Below are 14768 nucleotides of genomic sequence, written 5' to 3'. Positions count from 1 at the left end.
GGGGAGCACATGCTGTAGAACTTCTTTTGTACGATTTTTTCCCCCCATTGCCATAGTTGGCTGTTGGCATTTTCCTCCTGTCTTCTCTCTCTTTGAACAGAACGGATTGAACTGACCAGTTTGTGCCACGGGGTGCAGATGGTCCACCAGCCTACGCTCACAGGGCATGTGTGGGGCAGCACCCTCCACTCCCTGCCCACGTGCATACAGAGGAGTTTCGTCCACTAATGCCTTACTTCTAGAGAGGATAATCTGCTTCACCTGCCAGGCACTGGATCTCGCTGCCATGTTATCTGTTCAGTTAGAGCCCAGACCCCTTCCACATGTAGACCGGTTACTTCATCTGTCCTTAAATCCAGCTAGCACCAACCCTTACAATGCAATGGTTTCAGTTTTGGTTTAGGAAACACAGGAAGAAAAAACATTAAGGGACCCACCAGTTAACTCGTGCAGATCCGGGCAGTCTCACACAGCGGCTGCAGTGCTCCCCTGCACATGGGACCTCACTGCATCGCCAGGACCCACCCTGCCCCTAGCGTAAGCTGGTGTTTGAGGGGCGTCTGGCCCCTTCTGGCATGGTGCAGGGCACAGGGAAGGCCACGCTCACCCTGGGGCTGCAGTGACAGAAGAGTCCAGGATATCCATGGAGGCAGGTCCCAGCGTGGGGTTGCCATCCCAGGGCACAGCCGCTGCCACGGGCAGCACCGAGCACATCCCACAGAGCTCCTGGAGTCACACCTGCGGGCAGCTCTGATAGGGCTCCGTGTGACACGCGAGACAGCCATGTACACAGGTAGCTGCAGCTTGTGCCTCTGGACTACGCAGTTGCAAAACAGAGGAGCCAAATAAACTCAGAACAGCAAATTCCAGTTCTAAGTTTCCTTTTAAGTCTCAAGGATACTACTCTAGTGAGCGAGCAGAGCAAACAGCCTTACTCAGCCAACTGAACAAAGCAAAGGACTGTATCAAAAAATTTAATGAGTCAAAAGGAAGAGCGGACCATAAGTAACAAGTCGGACAGGCAGGGATTGCTGCGCAGCAGGCTCATATCAACAGAGAGCTTACATCACTGATGTGAGTCAATGGGTACTGTTTCTAACCATCTGTAGGTTTGGGGATCACAGAGTGGAGTTGTGAAGTTTGGAGACAGCAGAAGGGCAAATTCAGGAAGGAACAACTGGATAACCACTGGGACAGAGAAGTGTAGCAGAAAAAAATTCCGCTCCAACGTCCCAAAGAAAGAGAACAAGGGCCATAAGAGGTAATCAGAACTCGCCACTGAGATGCGACTGAGGGGAAGAATTTCCTTCAAAAAAGGAGAAAGTTGATAACTGAGACAAAATTGGGTATGTGAATGATGCCAGGTATGTAGAGTCTTGATGGAAGGTCTCAGGGAAGCTGTAGTCAGAAATAAACCTAAGCCTTTGACTCTTATATTTGCAATGCAGAGACGGAATAAGCAGTGGCGCAGCCATTGCATCCAGGGCAGTTAATAGCAGGCAGGCTGCTCTGAGTCTACATTCTTCAGGTGCCTTTCCTCTTCTTCATCTTCAGTCTCCAGGTGCAGGCTGAAATAAGCACAAAATGAGCACTGAAGGTGCAATTGAAAAGGCTGCAGTTTGGGCAGACTGATGTAGTGCTGTGAGGTAGGTATTGTTCCCATTTCTTGTTTTTCTTTCACAGTTACAGTAAGCCAGCACTGAGACTGCAGGAACTGTGCTGGGAAATGACTCCAGGGGAACAGAGAACCTTGACTTTTAGCTGGGGTCTGAATGGTAGAATGCCTGCCTGAAGCATGGGAGAAGAATTAGCAGAAGAGTGGAAAGCTCTTTGGGGACCTCATAGCCCTTGAAGAAAGCAGATAGCTATGAGGGTGCTCCAGGAGAATTTGTCAAGCCCCTAGCTAAACTTCATGGAAAGCTGGAGAGGCCTTGGCGTAGCTCCTAAGAGGGAGAGATGCTTGGAAGGTTGGCTAGCCTGGTGTAGGGATGATCATCATTTGTCCTCAGCATATCTTGGTATGTAGGTAAACCGTGAATGCCCACAGCAGCTTGTTTCCTCCTGGGGGAGGCAAGGGGAGGCAGGTTGGTTGGTTTAAATTTAGCTAAATTTAGCTAAGCTGAGAACTGAGACCCTCCCTGTCCTTAACACTTTCTGCTGTGAATGCTACAGTTCTAGGCTCACCACAGCTTCTGTTTCACTGGCTCAGAGAATAATATTATTCTGGAAATAACCTCTAAAGATATACAATGCTAAAAAGACTCTGTTCAGACTATTTTCCCCTCTTTTTTGCATCACGATTTATAAATTGTTATGCTGTTCAATGTGTTTGCCTGGAGAAACCAGCCAGACTTGCATGATGTTTTTGTGGTGAAACAGGAAAGGAGTCAGGATGGGAGGTTTGTGGTCGGAGATGCAAGAAGCCTGAGAGGATATACCAGGGACTGAAAGATGTGTATCAATAAGGGTCTGATGAGCCACAAGAAAACAGAGATGTAAGAGGGGGTGGGATGATATGTGTAGGATCAGGGTGTTGGTCAGCAGAACAGGGCATGGGAGGGAATCCAGTGTGGCACAGGGGATTAACAACGGACTGACTTAACCCTCTGCATTTGTTATTCCTTTTGATACCTACAGCTAGCTAGAAGTTTAATCCTTCAGTTAGGAGAGAAGTAGATACTGTATTTACCTTTTTTTTTCTTTTTAAAAGTTACGAAATATGTATAAGGTTATGTTTCCAATGGTGTGAGGGAATCAAGCAGCAGGACACTATTTCATTGCTCATGTCTCCAGCCTTCTTTCAGCCAGTACCGAAGAGCTGACTACGAAGATTGTCCTACCTTTGTTTGGAGCCTTTTTCTCTATGCTTTATCTGCTTTTTCTCATGTCTCCTGTCCCCAAGACTCCTGTGCAAAACAGTACTTAGAAAGTCACGTCCCTGTCTGTCGTCACCCCCACCTCCAGTTCACATTCCTGGATGTTTGCCTCTCCTTTGGGCAGTGACTTGTGCAGTGTTTTGGAACGGAGACTGCTGTTTCTCTGCAATGGAGCTAGATGGTATCTTATAGCTAACTTAAGGCCAGCAGTAACATCCACCCACATTCACTATGTTTCACCCAACCCATGGCAACACCTGCTTTTTCTGGAGCCTGAGTTTTGGATTTTTCTTTATGTCATCACAGTGGAACTGTGTGGTGATGTGTCTTCTCAGGTCACTTATCAGCACTGTGGCACCAACAAAGGCTGTAGCTACAAGAACCCTTGTACTTGCCACTGAAAGAAGCTGATATGGGTTAAAACTTTCCTAGCAAAAATGATGAGTTTGGTCCTACCATGCAGTTCACCTTGTATCCGTGTCACATATGTGGTTTAGTAGAGCAGGAGAGGCAGGTTTGGGAATGAATGGCTACGATGGGATCAGTTATTTTGTCATTCTTGACTTATGTTGGCTTTTGTAAATGGAAATATGGCCTGGCAGAGTCTGTGGTCGAGATACAGGAGTATTGGCAGAATGAAGGTGCATTCAGTGCATATTTACTTGGGCAGCGGTGGTTGGAAGCAAGGTAATCTCAATAGCTTCGGATCTCATATTTGGTTCCTGTGATGTGTTGTTAATCACCCGTACTGCCTCAGCTTTCATGGCCATCCTCCATGGACATTCGTTGTCGCTCATGCCTGTTGCTGCTCAGGGTGGCGAGTGGTGAAGCAGCGCAACAGAAACTTTCTTGAGGTCTCAGGTTCAGTTACTTTCTGACAGTGCTTCATGCATCTAAACAGCCCTCAGTCCCCTAGGTTCAGGGCTCCCTAGTGCGTTCCTTACTACCCCCTCCATCTCAAACACATTGGGGATTTGACCTTGCATAGTTGATGTGATGGGGCTCCTATTTAATGGATCACTCCTTGGTCTCCCCGTCTCTAGCAGTGAAGAAAGTCCTGTGGCTGTAACCTATGACCAGGGTCTCTGCCTTTTCTGCCACCCATGTTGGGTGATACTGAGCCAATGAGTTCATTTTGTTTGTGCCTTGCTTTCTTAGGCCATAAAATGAGAGTAGTGAGACCATTACCCTCCTTCTCCCCTCCCCATCCAGGATGAAGTGAAAGGCTGCATCTGTGCAGTATAAACAAAGCCCTAATTTACATGTAAATGCGTGTGATATCGCTGTAGCAGCAGAGTTGTACCAGTGAAGCCCTCCTTGTGTGCAGGCAGCTTATGTCAGCAGAATAGGGCTCTTTTTTGAGCAGAACTTTTCCAAGCACTATCAGCTATATCAGCAAAAACATTGAATACCAATATAACTGCATCCTCATTAGGACCCAGAGCCCCATGATATTTTAGTTCCATACTTCTTTTTAGGTGCTTAAATACTTTTGAGGATCTGGGCCTATGACATTTGGCACTATGGAAGCAACCCCAAACCCCCCTCCCATCCGTACCCTCGTGAACGGATGTGGTCTCACTTTATCAACGTCTGCAGAGCGCTCTGAGAAACTCTGGTAAAGGGCACTGAGCCCGGCAGAGCGCCATCAGGCTGCTGTGGCTAACTTCAAGGAGGACCAGAACTGCTGTTGCTGCTGCTTCTGACAACAGTATTGGTACTGTCAGGTTCCTCCTTATTCATTTGGTCCTGTGTGAAGAACAAAACTAAAAACAGCGTTCCCTTGAAAATGTGTCTTTGTTGGTAGTTTTCATTTCATCCCTTACTGATGCTATTACAAAGGTGGCACATGTGAAGACAGCATACTGTAGAGAAGAGAGACAGTGAGGACAGTACTCTAGCACCTGAGCAGTGACCAAACCTTAGCTTGGAGAACGTCCCCTTTCAGGTACCAAGCACAGCTTTGCAGGTTCTCATTCTCCTGCCTCTCCTCTTTTGAAAAACTGGATGAAGGGAGATAGAGAAGTTGACAAAACACATGCTGCTGTGGTTTAACCCCAGCCTGCAACTAAGCCCCACCCAGCCGCTCACCCACTTCCCCCTGGTGGGACTGGGGAGAGAATCAGAAGGGTAAAAGAGAACACTCGTGGGTTGAGATAAAGACAGTTTAATAGGTAAAGCAAAAGCCATGCAAGCAAGCAAAGCAAAACAAGGAATTAATTCACTGTTTCCCATCAGCAGGCAGGTGTTCAGCCATCTCCAGGAAAGCAGGGCTCCATCACACATAATGGTTACTTGGGATGACAAATGCCATCACTCTGAATGTCCTCCCTTTCTTCTTCTTCCCCTGGCTTTATCTGCTGAGCATGACATCATATGGTATGGGATATCCCTTTGGCCAGTTGGGGTCAGCTGTCCCAGCTGTGTCCCCTCCCAACTTCTTGTGCACCCCCAGCCTCCTCGCTAGTGGGGTGGGGTGAGAGGCAGAAAAGACCTTGACTCCCTGTAAGCACTGCTCAGCAGTAAGGAAAACATCTCTGCATTATCAACACTGTTTCCAGCACAAATCCAAAACATAGCCCCATGCTAGCTACTATGAAAAAAAATTAACTCTACTCCAGCCAAACCAGCAGACATGGCTAAAGGAGCTTTTTTTTTAATGCTCAGCTTTCTACCTGCAGAATGAGTCCGTTCAACTCACTGATCCAACAGAAAATTATCCCATGGAAAATTGACTAGCTTTCCTTCAGGTTGGCAAACTGAACTGACTTGATGGCTGGGGGAAGGTGGCCATAGATTAGATGTAAGGGGAAACTACTGCTTCTGCGCAGCGAGTTGCTCTTGAATTACAGATCTGGTATTAGGGGTGATGGGAGCACAGAAAGAACCAGCTACCTGAAGCTCAGTCCAGAGAAGAAGGTCAGTACAGGAAAACAGAAGGCTGCTGCCTCTCCTTTTGGCAAGGATATTATTTGGGTAGAAGAGAGAGAGACTTTGCCATACAGTGCAATGGGGGGAGGGAGAAATTGAACAGAATCCTTAGCTACCCATAACTAGGTAGTTAAAAACTTCCCCTTCAAAATCAAAGTAAGTAAAAGCCATGCTTAATTTGAGGAAAGGAAAGACGGTAGAGGCTGTGCCCTACCATAGGGGAAATCTGCCCCAGGACCAGGGATGGATACTTGGGCTTCCCTCAGAGAGACAGCGTGACGCCGCAGGCGGGACACGCGCTGGGTGCTCGAGGTGTCTTTCCCACTCACGCTGCTCACAGTGTGTGTGTTGATCAGCATCAGCCAAACCGGGCAGCAAGGCTGGCTCTGTGCTTGCCCCCCAAGCGCAGGGGAGAGGCGTCTGTGCCTGACAAGTGCAAGAGGCAACTATGGGAACTGCCAATAGTCACAGGAAAATCACATCTCCAGGGAAGATGCTGCAGGCCTGAGTGGCTGCTGTATCGGGCATGGCCATAAGAGGGAAGTGTGTGCTCAGGCATCAGGTGGCTTTCCCCGGGCTGGAGCAACCCCAGCCAGGCTGGTTGTGGGCTCTGCAAGCAGCATGGACTCTGCCTGGGTCCCCCCTCCTGTGCAGGGCTGAAAGCAGGGCCTGTGCCGCCGGGGGCACCTGAGCTCGGGCACAGCCGGGCGTGCAGGTAGCGATGGAGGGGAGAGAGGGGAGCAGGGGGGAAGGTGAATTGCCGTGTGCCGGTGCCTGTCACTTCCCGGAGATGGGGGAGGATGAGATGTGCAACCCTGCCCAGTCCTGGGAGAACTGGGGCTGCCTTGTCCAGAGATGCTGGGCAGCCAGGTGGGGAAATCTCATTTCGGTTGTATTCTGACACATGTACGTCACATCACTGGTTGTATTAGCTGGATCATATTCAGGTTAGGGCATTCAGGCTTGAGGATGGTGATGTTGAGGTGCTTTTAGGAGGGGTAGGGGACCTCAAGAGAAAGAGCTGAAGTCAGCAAGATTGAAAGGTTTACAAAGAGGAGGGTGGGTTCAAACGGATATGGGCCCGCATCCCTGCCAGCTCTCTAAAGGAGATGTTTTTCCTGAAGCACTTCTCAGAGCATTTTTTAGGCTACAGGTATAGAGCATGCAAGCTATATAGCAGTAACAAGCAAGACTTGGTTGTTAGCAACCCCGTCAGACGCGGGCGACTGTCACCCTGATGATACGGGCCATCCCTGACTGTCTGCCTTTGCTACGTGCTCGTTAAAACTCACCGCAGCACAAGGCACAAAAGGACACTTGCACGACGCAACTATGGGAGCTTGAGGCTCCAGCAGGTCTCTGCCTGCTGGCTCCCTTGGGCCCTGTTGGCTGGAGCTGTCACGTACGTACGGCTGAGGAGTTTCTAGTTGCCACCTGGCCTGGCTGAGGGCAGCTCTGTGCCCACCCAAGTAACACTGCCCAAGCTCTAATCACACCAGCACCTTCTGGAAGAGCTGAGGGAGCCTGATGTGACAGTGGTAGCTTGGGAGCGGTCCCCAGGCTGTGTCTGGTGGTGTAAGTGGGAGCTGAGTGTCATCTTTTGATATGGGGTGATACCTGGCTGTTGTGTAGCAGAGGAGTTAGGGAGTCAGCTCGTGGCTTCTATCTACCATAATCCTGCTATGCTATAAAATCAGTCACTGCTGTTCTGGACTTCTGTTTCCCTGCTATCAGCAGGGAACTGAGCCCTCTTGCAGAGACCCACAGGGTGCTTTGAGGAGAAATGGAATTGAGATTGATTTCCTATAGTTACCTGCCAAAAAATGTGAGCAGCAGGGTCCAGTCAGGAGCACCAAAAGACCTGACCACCAGCTTCCCCTGAGTTGGCACTGCAGAGAGGCACACAGTCTTCTCCTTACAGATCTGCTTCTCGGGACATTTTTTCCTCAGAGGCAGAAACAGAGGAAAATGAATGAGACAGAGCTGAATTTATTTCTTGTTCATGCCACAGCATGAAAACAAAAGTGCATCCAAGAATAAACTGTACAAGAGCTGTAGGCAGGTGGTGTGGCAAGGCAGGGGGAGACAGGGCGGGTATGTCTTTCGGTGGCTGGCTGAGCATATGTTGATTTTGTGCTTCTAAAGCATCTTATGCCTGTGCAGCAGAGGGACCTATAGTTGTAGGAGCAGGGACCGTAAGCCTGGCTGGTTATCTAGAGGCATAGGTGATAAGAGTGGGAGAGAGCTGAGGGAACGTCTATTGCTCAGCACATACACGCTGTGTATCATATATGGGCAAGGGTGTTGCACAGCGGGGGATGTAGCGTGCGTGTGGGCCTGGGCAGGGGGTTGCTGTGCGCGTGGATGCACGGGCAGCGTGCTGCCTGGGCTGCGCACAGGGCAGATGCACCAGCAGCGGCTGCAGGAGGTTACTTTGCAGTTAAATGAGGCGAAGAATTACCATGGCGACCGCGCTCTCCTCTCCCTGCCAGATGCCGGGCTCCCAGGCAATACTGTTTGTGTGCTGTTCTGAAAGCCCCAAACTCACTCTCCCTCTTTTGCGAATGGGTGAGGACCATGCTGACCTCTCTCCAGACTGGGAGAGTGGTAGACACTGGGATATGGGGGTGGTTTCTGCATGCTCCATCTTTCAGCAGAAGGGGGCCACTGTCTGGGTACCTGCTGCACTGGTGGCTGCTGCAGTGCAAAGACAGAAGGGCTGTGGTTTGAATTACTACGGTACATGATGGTTCTTGCAGTGTATGTCCACACAGTGTCCTCAGGAGCAGGGAAGTCTGAGCCAGTTGCCAGTTCTTAGGCACCTACTGTGCACGTGCAGAGAGCTGTCTGTTGGAGGACCTTGCACCCGTGCTGCAAGAGACGTGCTCTAGGCAGCACCCCAGTGAACAACTTCGGCCCTAGCACCACCCGGAGCTTGGAGCTCACCAGCAATAGCTACTGCAAGAGTCCAAGGATAGTCAGAAGGCAAATGTGCACCAGGACATAAAGCCTCCTTGCACCTAGTGTATTCACGCTTGCTGTTAGTGCCCAAACAGAGTATGTCTTCTGTTCTCACTCAGTTGGATCAGATCATGTCCTGTGCTGTAGCCGCTGGCAAAGAAAGTACAGCTGCATCTTTCATGTACCACAGGAGCTCCGGTGCGGTTCCTCAGAGACCTTACTCCTTTCATCTTCAGAGGCCTTGTTTCTTTCATCAGCTCTCTAGGTTTAGTGCTCAGTGGTCTGTGAGGCCATATAAATCATATCTCTCCTGTGCTCTCAGTTAAAGGTTTGGGGAGATGGCTGCTTTGTGGTCTGTGGGGAAAACTTGGAGGAGGAAAAGTTTTGTGGCTTAAAATGTTTGGAAATGCTTAGTTTGGGGAGGAACACTGATTCATCCTGCACAGACCCATATGCAAAAGAACAAACCAAGTAGATGGTCACGCTGGTCCTGTAGGCTGAAGTGCCACAGGAGACCAGAGAGGTGCTGTAGACCAGCAGGCAGGTCATCATGTCACTTCTGCTGCACTGGAACATTGCAGATATGCAGAACACAGCTCGAGGCAAAGGTCCGGCGCTCCTCTTCACCAATGTGCCTATTGCAGCATCTTCCCTTGAGTACTCCTCTTTTCCCTTTAAGGGTTTTTGTTTAAAGCACAGAAAAGCATGCTAGACACTGACAAACAGGTGTTGTCATCCTGCAGAGGGCTGGCAAAAGAACAAATAGCTGTACTTCAGTGGAGGTGAAGCAAGCTCCACACAGCTGAGATTTGCTAATTTGCACGGTCATGAGGTCTCACTGGAAAGATATTTTTAAATGAAAAAGCAAGGAAATGATGCAAAATAGATTTGAGCATATTCCAGGAGATAGTTAAATTTTTCATAGTGAAAACCAATAATAGATCAGTCTGTGTGCGATGAACATCTCATCACAAAAATACATCACAGGAGGCTTCTGCTATCTATTCTTGGCTGAGCACTGACCTTGGCTATTAGATCTCAATTAAGCAAGTATGTGACTAATGTTTCTCTCTCTCCCACTTTTCTGCTGCAGAAAATAATACTCAATGAATCAAACACTGAGTACCGGCACACTTAGTCTCCAGATGGGACCCATGGTTTCTCAGTAGGTTCCATGTCACCTGAAAGAACAACATTTCTTGTGTGAATCCCAGGGAAAGGAAGTATTAAAGATCTGTGGAGCCAGGGATTGCAGCCTTCAGCACTGAGCAGCCTCTGATGTTCCAGCACAGTGTGCAGTGATGCTTGCAGCTACAGGGGAGGGGTGAGCAGGCCACAGGGATCAGGAGGAGCATGCCATATCTTCACTTCTTTATGCTTGCTCACCTGGGATCCTTCTTTCCTTTAATTTCTCCCTTATCATTTTGTCCTAGGAGAAGGGACAAAGTGCTAGTGGATTAGGCAAGGGTAGTAAAAAGACTATGCAAGACTTGCCTTGCTGCATAAGACCCCTGTGCAAGCCAGGAGATGTCTGCAGACTGGTTCCACTTTCAGCCCAGGTAGATGCTGAAGCATCAAAACAGTGTGCCAAGCTCAGATCTCTCCTGGAGCACAATCACAGCACTGGGTCAGGAAGGGCTTGGAGGAGATCATATCCCTGCACTCATGTTTGACATCCAGCAGTAGCGGTCAATGGCAGGAGCAGCCACAGAAACAGTTGTTGGAGAGGTGTGCTCCTGCTGTTCACAAGTGAGGATTGGGTGTTAGGAGGGGATGAAGAGTTCTCTCTGCCAGCTAATTATGTGTGTTGCCTACAGTTGGGATTCAGGCAGGGAACAGGTGACGTGGCAGCATCTGAGCTACAAAGACGGAGGCGGTGGCAGGAAAGGACAGATTTTTGTTGCACTTGTTCTAGCACTGCTTGGAGGCAAGAGGAAGAGTGAGGGGAAAAAATGAATTGTGGACAAAGACATGCTATCTCCTACAAACTACCAGTCCTGTGGGGAGCAAAAGAGATGCCACTTTGTCACCAGCATTGTGACAAGGATTTGATGGAGCAATGTCAGTGTGAAGAATAGAAGATGGATCTCCTACATGGTAGAACAACCCCCTTGCTTTAAAAGGACCTGTGGCATATTTTCAGCTGTCTGGGCTGAAAAGGGGTTTATTTGCACGCAGCATTCAGCTGGGTTTAGAATGGCTGCAGATTATTTGCAATAGTGTGGCTAAAATCTTCCTGACCCCCTGTCACAGGCACCTGACAATCAGCACTTTTGCCAAGTCAGGTTCCATCACAGCAATGAGAACAAGCCGACAAACTCAAACCAGTCATTATAAGCTTGGTGCTGTTCTCTGACAGTCTTTCCAGGTGCTGGCTATACTTGACAAAAGGTCAGACTAACATCTGACTTTAATCTTAGAGGAATGCTGTCTGAAAAGCCAAGGGGGAAAAGGCCAGTGTATATGTGAGTGTGCTGCCTGGAGTGGCAGAAAGCTGTACCTAAGCTTGATCTCAGCCACCGGGATAAGGTAAGACAATGCCAGATCAATTCTCTCTGTTCTAGAAAAGATGGGACGTGCTATGCAACTGGGAGTGAGAAGGGTGTTAGATCTTGGTGCTTGTCCCGTGTCCACTGTATGTTTGTTCCCTTTCCTCTGCCTGCCTTGGCTGTGAGCAGTGACGCTTTTTCTTTGTCCTTGGAAGAAACTATTTCCAAACATTTTTTCGTTACCACTACTGCTAAGAATTTCTTGATGCTCCACTCAGGGTTACTTTTGTTCAGCTCCATCCCATGATTCCTAGCTCCACAATCTCAACAGTTGTCTAAGGAGCCATCCCCTTATGAACCAGTGAGTCTTTCCAAAATTTAAATTCTGTCTGAAAACAAAGCTAACTCTGAAGCTTCAGCAACAACAAACACCTCTGCCTGGACTGATTGTTTTTAAGCAAGAACAGTGCTTTGAAAGATGAGTCTCCTTTCCAGGCTGTGCGCTCTCCTTTGGCTCCTCCATCATTTCAAAATCAATAGCTGTCTCTGATTGCTCCCCTCCCCTCCAGACCCTGCTCTTTGCTACCTCATTTTGGTTTTAATTTGCCACAGCAAAATTGCAGTCATTTTTCCCCCATCCTAATTAAGAAACCTATCCATTAAGGAGAAAGAAAACAAAACCCAAACCTTCTTATCTAAGCCCTTAGTGCAGAACAGAGACAGAAATGATTGGTGAGATGATCACCTCTAGAAAGCCAAGGCCTTTATTGATTCTTCTGGCCTTCCTCAGTAAATACAGAATGAGTTTTAAATTCACCTAGAAGGAGGCCAAAAGCTAATGTAAAGTGCTGACTTCCCAACATCAGAGAAGATAGAGGCAGTATGTCTTCTAGGCTGACTCACTTGTTACTCTCTATACATAGTTCCAACACGAATATTGGAGAATGTTGTACCTCATAGAATCATTTATGTTGGAAAAGACCTTTAAGATCATCGAGTCCAACCACCAACCTAATACTGCCAAGTCCACCACTAAACCGTGTCCCTAAGCGCCACATCTACATGTAAGCGTGAGTGCCACCTCACCTTACTTCTATTTCAGTTTCCCGACATTTTGGTCTAAATTGGCCTTGCTCCTGACCTACCTTTTGGAAGAGCTTTGAGATCATGAAACAGATTAGAAAAGCTGTATTGTGGGCAAGTGGCCTCCTTCAGCCCAGCCAGCCGCACGGAGCACTTCGCTTAAGGAAATAAGCATTGAGCGATGGTGAAGGAGGGCACAGCCTCTGTGCCAAGATGTGTGATTACAGACGCAAAAAGGGAAAGTCTGCACAGAGGAGCTCAGGGGAGAGTGCGCCATGCATGGGGATTTTGTGGAAGAGGACATTCAATAGCACCATAGGAAAAGGTTGGAGACAGAATAGTCCCTACTGACTTGGGAAAAATGAGATGGGAAGTGCCTCCACAAGGTTAAAACTTTCACTGTCCAGAGGAACAAGCATCTCTTCTGTTCTGCAGAGAGGGAAAGCTACTGCAGGCTTTTCCAGACTTTATCCCCTCCCTCCTTCTCCCCCGGTGTAGTGGAAGGGGTAGATACCTTCTGTGATGCCTATCTGAACACAAGCCCTAGCTGAGAATAAAAATCAGATCTGGCTCCCTGCTGTACTCCAGACGCTTATTTACCATCTTGGAGAGAGAAACATTTAGCTGATTAACCTGTTCAGAGTCTCTGTGCATAGTCAGCTCCTCCTAAGGGGGGTCATGCACTTAAAATAGCAGGAACCAGATGGCGATGATGCTCCCTGGGCTAAAATTGCTCTGGTGTTCCAGATTGTTCCTCTCTTGACCAGGACCCCAAGAGCAAAACCCCTCAGAGCAGGACCTGCTGTAAAAGTCCAGACAAGTCTGCATTAAGAGCATAAAAATAGGCTTTTGAGCCTGGCTTCCTAAGGGAATAAGGCTTGTGCTCTCATCGTTTGTGCATGTGTGAAACTCTGCGTGTCCTCACAGTCCTGTTCAGTAACTTTGAAACCTGTCGGTCTATTTCAATTAGATTTGATAGATGGCATAAATTTCACAGCTAATTAAGTTCCTGCAGGTTTAGTAGGTAGCCAGTTAGAGGAGAGGGACCCTATAAAAACCCTGATTCAGGAAAAGGGTGCACCGTGCATGTATTAAACACTGCAGAGGTCACATGGGAAAAATCACTTAAAAATGCTCAGCTGGAAGAAAAGCCTCAGTGAGAGCTCACAATTTTTCAGGAACATAAATCCCTAGGGAACCATGGTACATTCATTCTGCATCTCACAAAATTACTGCTTTGGTTTATTGTGATGTAGATGGGAGGAAAAAAATGATTTAATTTAGGAAACACTGTAAAAAAACTCCACAGCCAGTGTATTTAAGTGGATCCGGTGGATCCAGTGGGTTTAGGAACTAGGATTCAGTTGTCCATTTGTTGTTGGCACCCTGTTTGTAACAGAAAGCAGCACTAGCAGAGAGCGGCATACCACCTCAAACAGGAAAAGGTGCTGAAGGGCTAGCGAGGAAAGTCAGGGGCCCCGGGCACATGGTCTGTGGGGAAACATTGTGGGTCCTGGGGTCCTTTCATGTGGCAGAGAGGAGACTGGCGGGGGGCATCTAACTGTAGACTTCAGTTACTTGAAGGCAGAGGGAATGATTACAAGTTGTATTTTGGGAAACTCAGGCAAGACAAAAGGCAGAATTTCTTCTTAAGGTGAGTAAGGGCAGCACTGGCACAGGTTGCCGAATGAAATGGTAGAGACTCCATCATGGAAGGTTTCGAAGTCTCACGTGGGTAGCTCGTTGGCAACAGCACTATTCCTGGGGGAAGCTGGACCTCCAGCGGTCCCTTCAACCACCATTTCTGTGGTCCTTTGACTACAGATATCAGAAGATGATGCAAGCAAACAGCTTGTATGAGCCAAGCTGTAACTTGCACAGTGGCAACTTTTATCTCAACTTTACCAGAGCATATGTGAACCTATGTGTTCACATATGTGTTCAATTCTTCTTCAGTGTTCCATTCTCTGTACAGAAAAATGGTTTTATTAAGGTATTTGTGATTATCATTTGCTAAATATAAATAGCAGCACTTACTTTGTACTGTGCTAAACTTGTGTCAGCCACATCTTGTGCCTCTTGTACCAGATCCATAGCGTTATGCTACAGATGATTGTTTTCAACCAGCTTTGGTTATCAGGATTTACGGAGGCATCAGCAGACTGTGGATGACTGTCACCAGTTTTCTCTCAAAGTCTCTTCATGCATAGAGATTATCCAAAAAAAAGGCCCTTTATATATAGGTCTTTTGAGGCCTCCAGCAACTCATTTTTCTGGATCATTAATTTCTGCAGTCCAGGTACTTCTGTTAACTTTTCGAGGTAATGTGTTCAGACCCAGGCAAGTTTTATGATTTCATCAGAACTAAAGTATGCTTAGAGCACACTGGATTATTGCTCAATTAATTTTGCATCCCAATTAAGTGGAA

The sequence above is a fragment of the Platalea leucorodia genome, assembly GCF_965183815.1.
Source record: "Platalea leucorodia genome assembly, chromosome: 7".
In the NCBI taxonomy this organism is placed as follows: Eukaryota; Metazoa; Chordata; class Aves; order Pelecaniformes; family Threskiornithidae; genus Platalea; species Platalea leucorodia.
Note: the sequence above shows the minus strand (reverse complement) of the source record.